General features: G+C 32.3%; 1 long non-coding RNA gene across 1 annotated transcript; it reads left to right on the forward strand.

Annotated features, from left to right (window-relative positions):
- Window positions 1–4789: 4789 nt before the first annotated feature.
- Window positions 4790–5349, forward strand: LOC117110336. The gene is made up of 2 exons (XR_004445676.1): window positions 4790–4909; window positions 5234–5349. It is a non-coding gene; the product is annotated as an uncharacterized LOC117110336 (long non-coding RNA).
- Window positions 5350–7466: the final 2117 nt, after the last annotated feature.

The raw sequence follows: 7466 nt of genomic DNA on the forward strand, positions 1-7466 counted from the left end.
ATACATGTTTGTGTGTGTGTGTGTGTAAGGGTTTGCTGTTTTAGTTTTTTTCTTGTGTTTGAAATATCTCAAAAACGGCTGCACATACATAATAGATAATCATAGTGAGTGTTAGGTATAAATCCAATAAGAAATTATTACATTTTGGTGACTGTCCTAAGTAGGGTGTGGATGTGAGGAGCATTTAAAAGACTTTGTCCTAGACAAGATATCTCAAAAACTAAACTGATATTATAAATACAAGATATTATACACTGCATGGTAAAATCAGTTAAAATAATGTATACATTATAATAGGCCTACTAATATTTCGGATATTCAGATGATAAAAGCATACAAAATCATCGATTGGACCTTAAAGGACGATGGTCATTTTATTCAGATTGGCCTTATCATGTTTCAGAACACACCATAATTTGTGGTATCTAAGTGACACTTTATTAAAAACAATCAATGATTTTGTTACTCAAATGTCATTATATTGGTATTTTTAAGCCTATTAGATTACCAGAAGTTATTATGGCAAAATTAAACTTTGGTTCATCTCTGAATTTTAAGTTTTACTGTAATAAAGCCTATTAAATAGATACTTATTTGTATTGTCAAAGCTACACTGATGAACTTAGATCAATATATTCATGAGGTGGAGGGGGGCACAAAATGAAGTTAACACCGCCACGCCCACCTCAGCCCCACCACGGTTGGTGTAAATAAGTAGTAAATAATCAAAATCTCCTTTCACCCACTGCTGGATCGCCACTGAACTCATTTTTTATATTGTTCGGCTTGACTGACGGTTGGGAACGGGCCCTCATGGTCCCGTGCTGGATCCGTCACTGCTTTAACACATACCTGTAGGGGGATTACCCACTCTGGTCACTTCGTTAACAAAAACATTTTACTAATGTGCAAGGTGCTTCTAATATTTTTTAACCACTGGAAAGACAATGTTTATGAAATTTTAACAAATCAATCAGCCAATGAAATATACATTTATATAGCACGTAACATAATGATACCATTGTTCAGAGTATTTGCTGTATGTAGAATCATCAATAAATAAGAAAACACAACATATTTGCATTGGCCACCATGAAGTAAGTGTGGGTGAGGGGGGGGGGTGGGACCTTGGCCTATCCGTAGTTCATTTAACTAACTAAGCGTTTCTTTAGAAAGCACACAGGTGTTACATATCTGGTCAATCTTCTATAGTAAAATGATAGGTCATAGTTGGGCAGACCCCTTCTAATAAATCTGCCAAAGAGTGTGTTTGGGGTATTTTGTTTTTTTGAAAATTATAGAAAAAGATACCTATTGTCAAAGTGTTTTAGTAGAGTGATAGTACAGTAGTAAGAAGGGACCAACCTCCGTGGCATCTCCGGGACCCATTTGAATTGGGACTTCTCCCAGGAAGCACTTGTGTTATGCACTGTTAAGGCTTGATAGTAAAATGCTAGTTAGTTATATGAGAGGCCATCCCCACCCCCTCCCACGAGAGCTCATGAGCATTACACAACTGTATCCTGTTTGATTTTTATATAGTATGCCATAATAGGAATTTACGGGACAATACTGTATATGAAAAACTGCACAGTTTCTGATATCTATGCACTGTAAAACATTACTCACCATTGGCAAAGCTTTTAAATGATATCAAACACGACAACTTTTATTGGTCTATATCTCTGTAAATATGTATTATGTTGTTTAAGTGTAATGAAAATAAATGATCAGTGTATATTTCCCTTTCCATTGACACTAATCATGACCATGCTTTATGTGGTGCGTCAGCCATCTTGAAATTCAAAATGGCAGCTGATGATGGGAGAAAAAATGTCACCTACCTTTTCAATTTCAGCGCACCAAAAATGATAAAGTTAGTCAGTAAAATTTATTTTTGCATAAAAATATAGCTTCATTACATAGCAAACTGTACTAATAGCTTATATACTTATTCTTGTTTTGTATATTTTAAATATATTTTGTGGTTACTTTTAAAACAAATAAACACCAGTTTCTGCATATGTTGAGTGACGTGTAGTTATATTATGTCTGGGTTGTTGCCTGTCTAGAAATTATGAGTTTAGACACTAAAATCGTATCTGCAGCTTAGCTATGTTTATTGCTTCTAACATTCCGCTCCCCCTAACTCATTTTTTTCCTGGACTAATACTCATGGTAAATGGCATTAAAAAAATTGTCTGATTGTGATGTAGATATCTTTACCAGAAACAACAGTACAGTAATATGATCCTTTTGGAAGCGCCAAGCAGCATTAAAAAGATATGATTTACACAATTAGCGAATTTTATAAAATTGGCCAACGGTGTACAGCAATTCCGATCAAAGATTTTTTCTCCAGAATTAACCATCTTGGAATAGCGGCAACCAGACCATGCAGATGTAGTGTCAGCAGGAACAAACAGAGGCATATTACCTGTAAGGGTAACATCATCTCGAATATACGACCGTACTCAACACATTAAAAATAAAGGAAGTAATTATATTAACTCAAGTGTTTTTTTTTGGTCATGTGGATAACTTAACGCTGATTAACACACTCTGGTTACGTTCATTGTTCGTTGTCAACGAGGTCTATTTTACAAACCAGTCGAATGAAAATAATACTCAACGAAAAATCTTATTCAACGAAATTAACCAGTCGATTAAGCCCAATGTTGGCTCTTTTTAGAATACATAAGGAAAATAACCTTTTTGAAGCTCTAGCAACCATCTCAGAAACATGGGAAGCCCAAGAAAGCTTGTCCTAATTCTTAATCCCGAGAAGCTTTATATGGGAGACTTATATCCTATGCAATAGCTCATGTAATTTTTCTTTACAATCTCTCAAATTATCAATTCTCAAGCTCATTAAAAAAAAAAGGGCATTCCACAACAATTGTTATTGTATAATTAGCAATTTAGGCAGATGAAATAAAGTCTTTTATCTGGTTCCAGCACCAAAGCAAATTATGATGCAATTGGCATTTTGCCGTAGAGGCTGGGATCCAGCTGATTTTTTTTTATTTTGAACTCACTGATTAAGAGAACTTGGTAGATCCTCCAGTTTTTTCATCTAAGTGCCTAATTTGCATATTTAAAATGGCATTCATCCAAATTACGTTTAAGACAGACTTTATATGGCAATATTAGGCTTTAAAAATTCTGTCCTATGATCACTTCATACAGAGACTAGAAAAGGTGAGGCCTATTTTTTTTTATGAAACTGTATCTTTTCCTTCATAAAATTCACAATTATACATTTAATGGGCTTAAATTAACCTAATTTTGAACGGTTCATTTAGTGAATTTAGCCTCAAATACACATGAAGCAATTATCTCATTAAAATGTTAGTATTCAATCAATCTAGTATTTAACATCTCAGAACAAATATTGTGTACAAACTGGTAATAGCCATCTAAAAGAATCACCCATTCAAAAGAAAATTACATCAACCTTTAATAGCAAATTACAGTAAGAGCCTGGGTTCCAGGCCATAAACTTTTTTATTGCACTTGGTGTGCACCATACCAAAGTTAATTGGCATTCCATTCTTAATTTCTTTAATGAGAAAAAAATATTAAAGGACTTACAGCTAATGTATGATAGATCATAAATAAAAAAAACAAATTTAGATAATTCAAAAATATATAAAAACAAATAAATGAATTAAAGCTTATGATATTAATTTTGGTATGGAAAAAAGATGTTAGTATAGAAAATTACTAACATCTTTAATTATCACTTGAGGTGTTTCTCCATACAAAGGGTACTATCATAAACTTTAATTCATTATTTGTTTTATTGGCAGATAAAATAAAAATATAATAATTAGGAAATATAATATACAGATAAATCACTGACATGTTTAATTTTCAATTGAGGAGGTATTTATGCATACTAGTTATTACTAGATAAATTATTGTCACAAGATTTAATGAATTAGTTATTTTTATGTATACTTTTTTTTGTGATTTTGTTTAAAGCTTGCTTTGGATACCTTTTCCTATTTATCATGTTTCCTTATTTATTTTATGTTTTATTCTCTAATAAGTCATGATAAAATGTAATAAATATTCTATTCGCCCATCAAAAAAGCATTATGGTAATCGTTCTTTTTCTTGGGCTTCTGTTTTTCTTTGGAATGCTTTGCCTATTACAATCCAACAGGCAACTTCCATTGTTGATTTTGAGGCAGCTTTAAAAACTTACCTTTTAAACGTGTACTTTTCTTAAATTTCTCCTAGCATTATTTATTTTTATTGTTAAGCGCATTGAGGCTTTAGCATAATGAGCTATATAAGCCAAAATTATTATTATTATTATTATAAACTGTGACGGAAGTGAACAGTAAAGGAACAAGTACATTCAAGCATGAAACAGGAACACCCAAAAATTAAACATGAACCCCTTGACAAACTAGCAAACTGTACTAGTAGCTTATATACTTATCCAGTTTTCTACATTAAGTATATTTTGCAGTTACAGTACTTTTAAAACAAATTAACACCAGTTTTTGCATATGTTGAGTGACAGTAGTTTTTATCTGTCTAGAATGTTGCCTGAAATTATGAGTTTAGACACTAAAATTGTATCTGCAGTTTATTTATTTCCATTTTTATGCACATTTTTGATAAATTTGGCGACCATTTAAAAAAATGGGGGCCATTTTTATACAAGGTGTAAAATCAAGTGTCAGCAGGCTTAGGGTGACCAGAAGGGATTAATTAAAATAAAATAAAAATAAATTAAATAATAAAATAAACATATATTACCCTTATTTTTCAGCAATAATGGAGACTCAAAAAAGTGATCTGCCTGATGTGCCATCCATCATGACCTTTAAAGGATCATCTGAAAAATTGTCAAGTGATGAACACAAGACACAGCTAGTGGGATCAAGTGAAAGTGAGTTTAAATATTTAAATAATATATTTTGGTTTCTTTGCGGATCAGCAATATACGTCTTTTCAAATCAAACATCCTTTTTAATTTCCACATGCAATAGGGAGACAAAAATATTACACATTAGATATGCCATCCACTAACCCCTCCAGAACATATTCAGCTGTTCCATGGCTAAAAGCAACGATAATGATAAAAAGCTAAAAAGTGGGAACAAGTGAATATGAGTTTAATTATTTCACTATCATAGTAGTAGTTGTTGATGTTGCTCATGCTCTGCAGTAGCAGTAGATTAAAACAAACAACCATATCCTTCTTAATTTACAGCTATAACAGAGATTCAAAAAAGTGACATGCCTGATGTGCCATCCACTATGAGCCTTGAAGGAACATCTGAAGAACTGTCAAGTGATGAATACAAGGCTCAGCTAGTGAGACCAAGTGAAAGTGAGTGTTTAAAGATTTCAATGTTGTTATTATTATATTGTTTTTTTTATTTTTAGTAATTCTGGCGTATAACACCAGATTGTGTTTCTTGGAAATGTATTTGAACATTAACCACAGATTATTTTAATAATTGAGGTCCATGGTACCAAATTGACTAGATATTTATCCTCAATGGCTATGTATTCAGAGTTAAATCAAATATTTTAAGATTTGTCACACGATAAAGAAATTTAAAAAAAAAGCTCTGTGTAAAGTAACTTGGATGTTTGCTTGATAATGATATAAATTCATGATTTTTTCTGTTATCAAGAAATCAATGGTGACCTGAATTTTTATACCATAACATTAATTTTCTTAATCAAGGCACAACAAATTATTAAGCACCAAAGCCACTATGTAATGTAAAATACAATGCTTATTTTTTTGCTTTTTTTTTTTGCTGTTGAACCGTCATCTTTATCTATTTTATCCATTGATATCAGTAGAATCATCCAAATGCATCAGCATTTAATAGCATGTCATAATTATGTTTAAGTTTTCTCTTTTGTGATAACTCTCATCCTCTTTCTTTTCATGATTTTCTTTATTTGTCTAAATACTTTTTCTTTTATACAATAAAATAGCGACCAATGAAAATAATGTTATAACATTAAATATCATTAGATTTAAGTGTCAATTATGTTTTATTTACCAACTGCATAATTACTGCTGTTACAGGCTGATACTATCGGCAATGCAGCAGTGCGAAAAAAAACTCCTGTTTTCTATCAGCGCTGCCGCAGTGTGTAAAAGCTGCTGTTTTCTATTGGCACTGCCACAGTGCGAAAAAAGCTGCTGTTTTCTATCAGCACTTCCACGGTGTGAAAAAAGCTGTTATTTCCTATTGGCATTATTGCCGCATTGCGAATAAAGCTGCTGTTTTCTATTGGCACAGCCGCAATGCCAAAAAACTGCAGTTTTCTATTGGCAATACCACATTCAAAAAGCTGTTGTTTAATTAATCAAAATGGATGTTTTGAACGATAGAGCACATTATTGTATCAATAATTCATTAGGTCTAAAATAATAATAATAATACCAGTAATAATAACAAAGCTCGAATAATACTTTAATGAATTAATAATACTTTAATAGGCATATTTACGATAGCTTGATTAATGAGAGAATAATGAATCAGCATATTAAATCAACACATATGAACACAAGACACAGCTGTTGGGATCAAGTGAAAGTGAGTTAGCTCACTGTTGTTGCAAGTTGTTGCTCTTGATCTGCAATAGCAGTAGTAGAATAAAATGGAAAAAATCCTATCTTTTCAATTTTCACTTATAATAGAGATTCAAAAAAGTGGCATGCCATATGCCATCACCCTTGGAGAAATATTCGAAGAACTGTCAAGTGATGTTGTTTGGTATATTTTTTTAATTGTTTCCAGTAGGAATTTTTTCTACATCTGTCAATAAACCCCAACTATTGAATAAATCAAGGCCTCATTCTGCAGCTCAAAACAACAGATATTTGCACCTTATGTGCTCTTGTAATTTTTCCTTAGGGCCTGTAAACAATAGTTCACATTGCTGCTTCCACAGCTACTGTTTACTGCATTCTTGGTCCTTCAGTGAGGATGAGAATGACAGTGGAGTATGTATTACGTGTCAGCCAATTTGTTGCCCATGGTCTTGTCAAAAATAATCACTGATTATTATGGAATAGTAGTAGTCCCAATTTATAAAAAGTGATAGAAAGGATTTAAATAGCCTCATACTAAGCCTCAGCATTTTGTGATAGGCCATTGCTAAGTAATATTTGTAAATCATTTTTTATCAGTAATCAACTGTAGCACAATTTTTTGGGCCTTAATACAAATAGAATACACTAATTGTTGTACCATTATGAACTATTATGCACTTGAGGAGCCAGGCAGCTAAGGAAAGGATTATTTTCCTCTTAAAATTGTGCTTTTTACCTTAATCTGATTTGATTGTTGTGTTTAATTCGTCCGTGAAGGTTTGTGGAAGTTTTCTGTGGTGTTTTTTTTTAAAGTATTGTGATCGTGTTATTTTTTAGCTGTTTTCACACTAGCTCAAAGAGAACCGAACCTGCTGGTGTTACA

The sequence above is a fragment of the Anneissia japonica genome, unplaced genomic scaffold, assembly GCF_011630105.1.
Source record: "Anneissia japonica isolate Jap-2015-1 unplaced genomic scaffold, ASM1163010v1 scaffold9939_len101691_cov114, whole genome shotgun sequence".
Lineage (NCBI taxonomy): Eukaryota > Metazoa > Echinodermata > Crinoidea > Comatulida > Comatulidae > Anneissia > Anneissia japonica.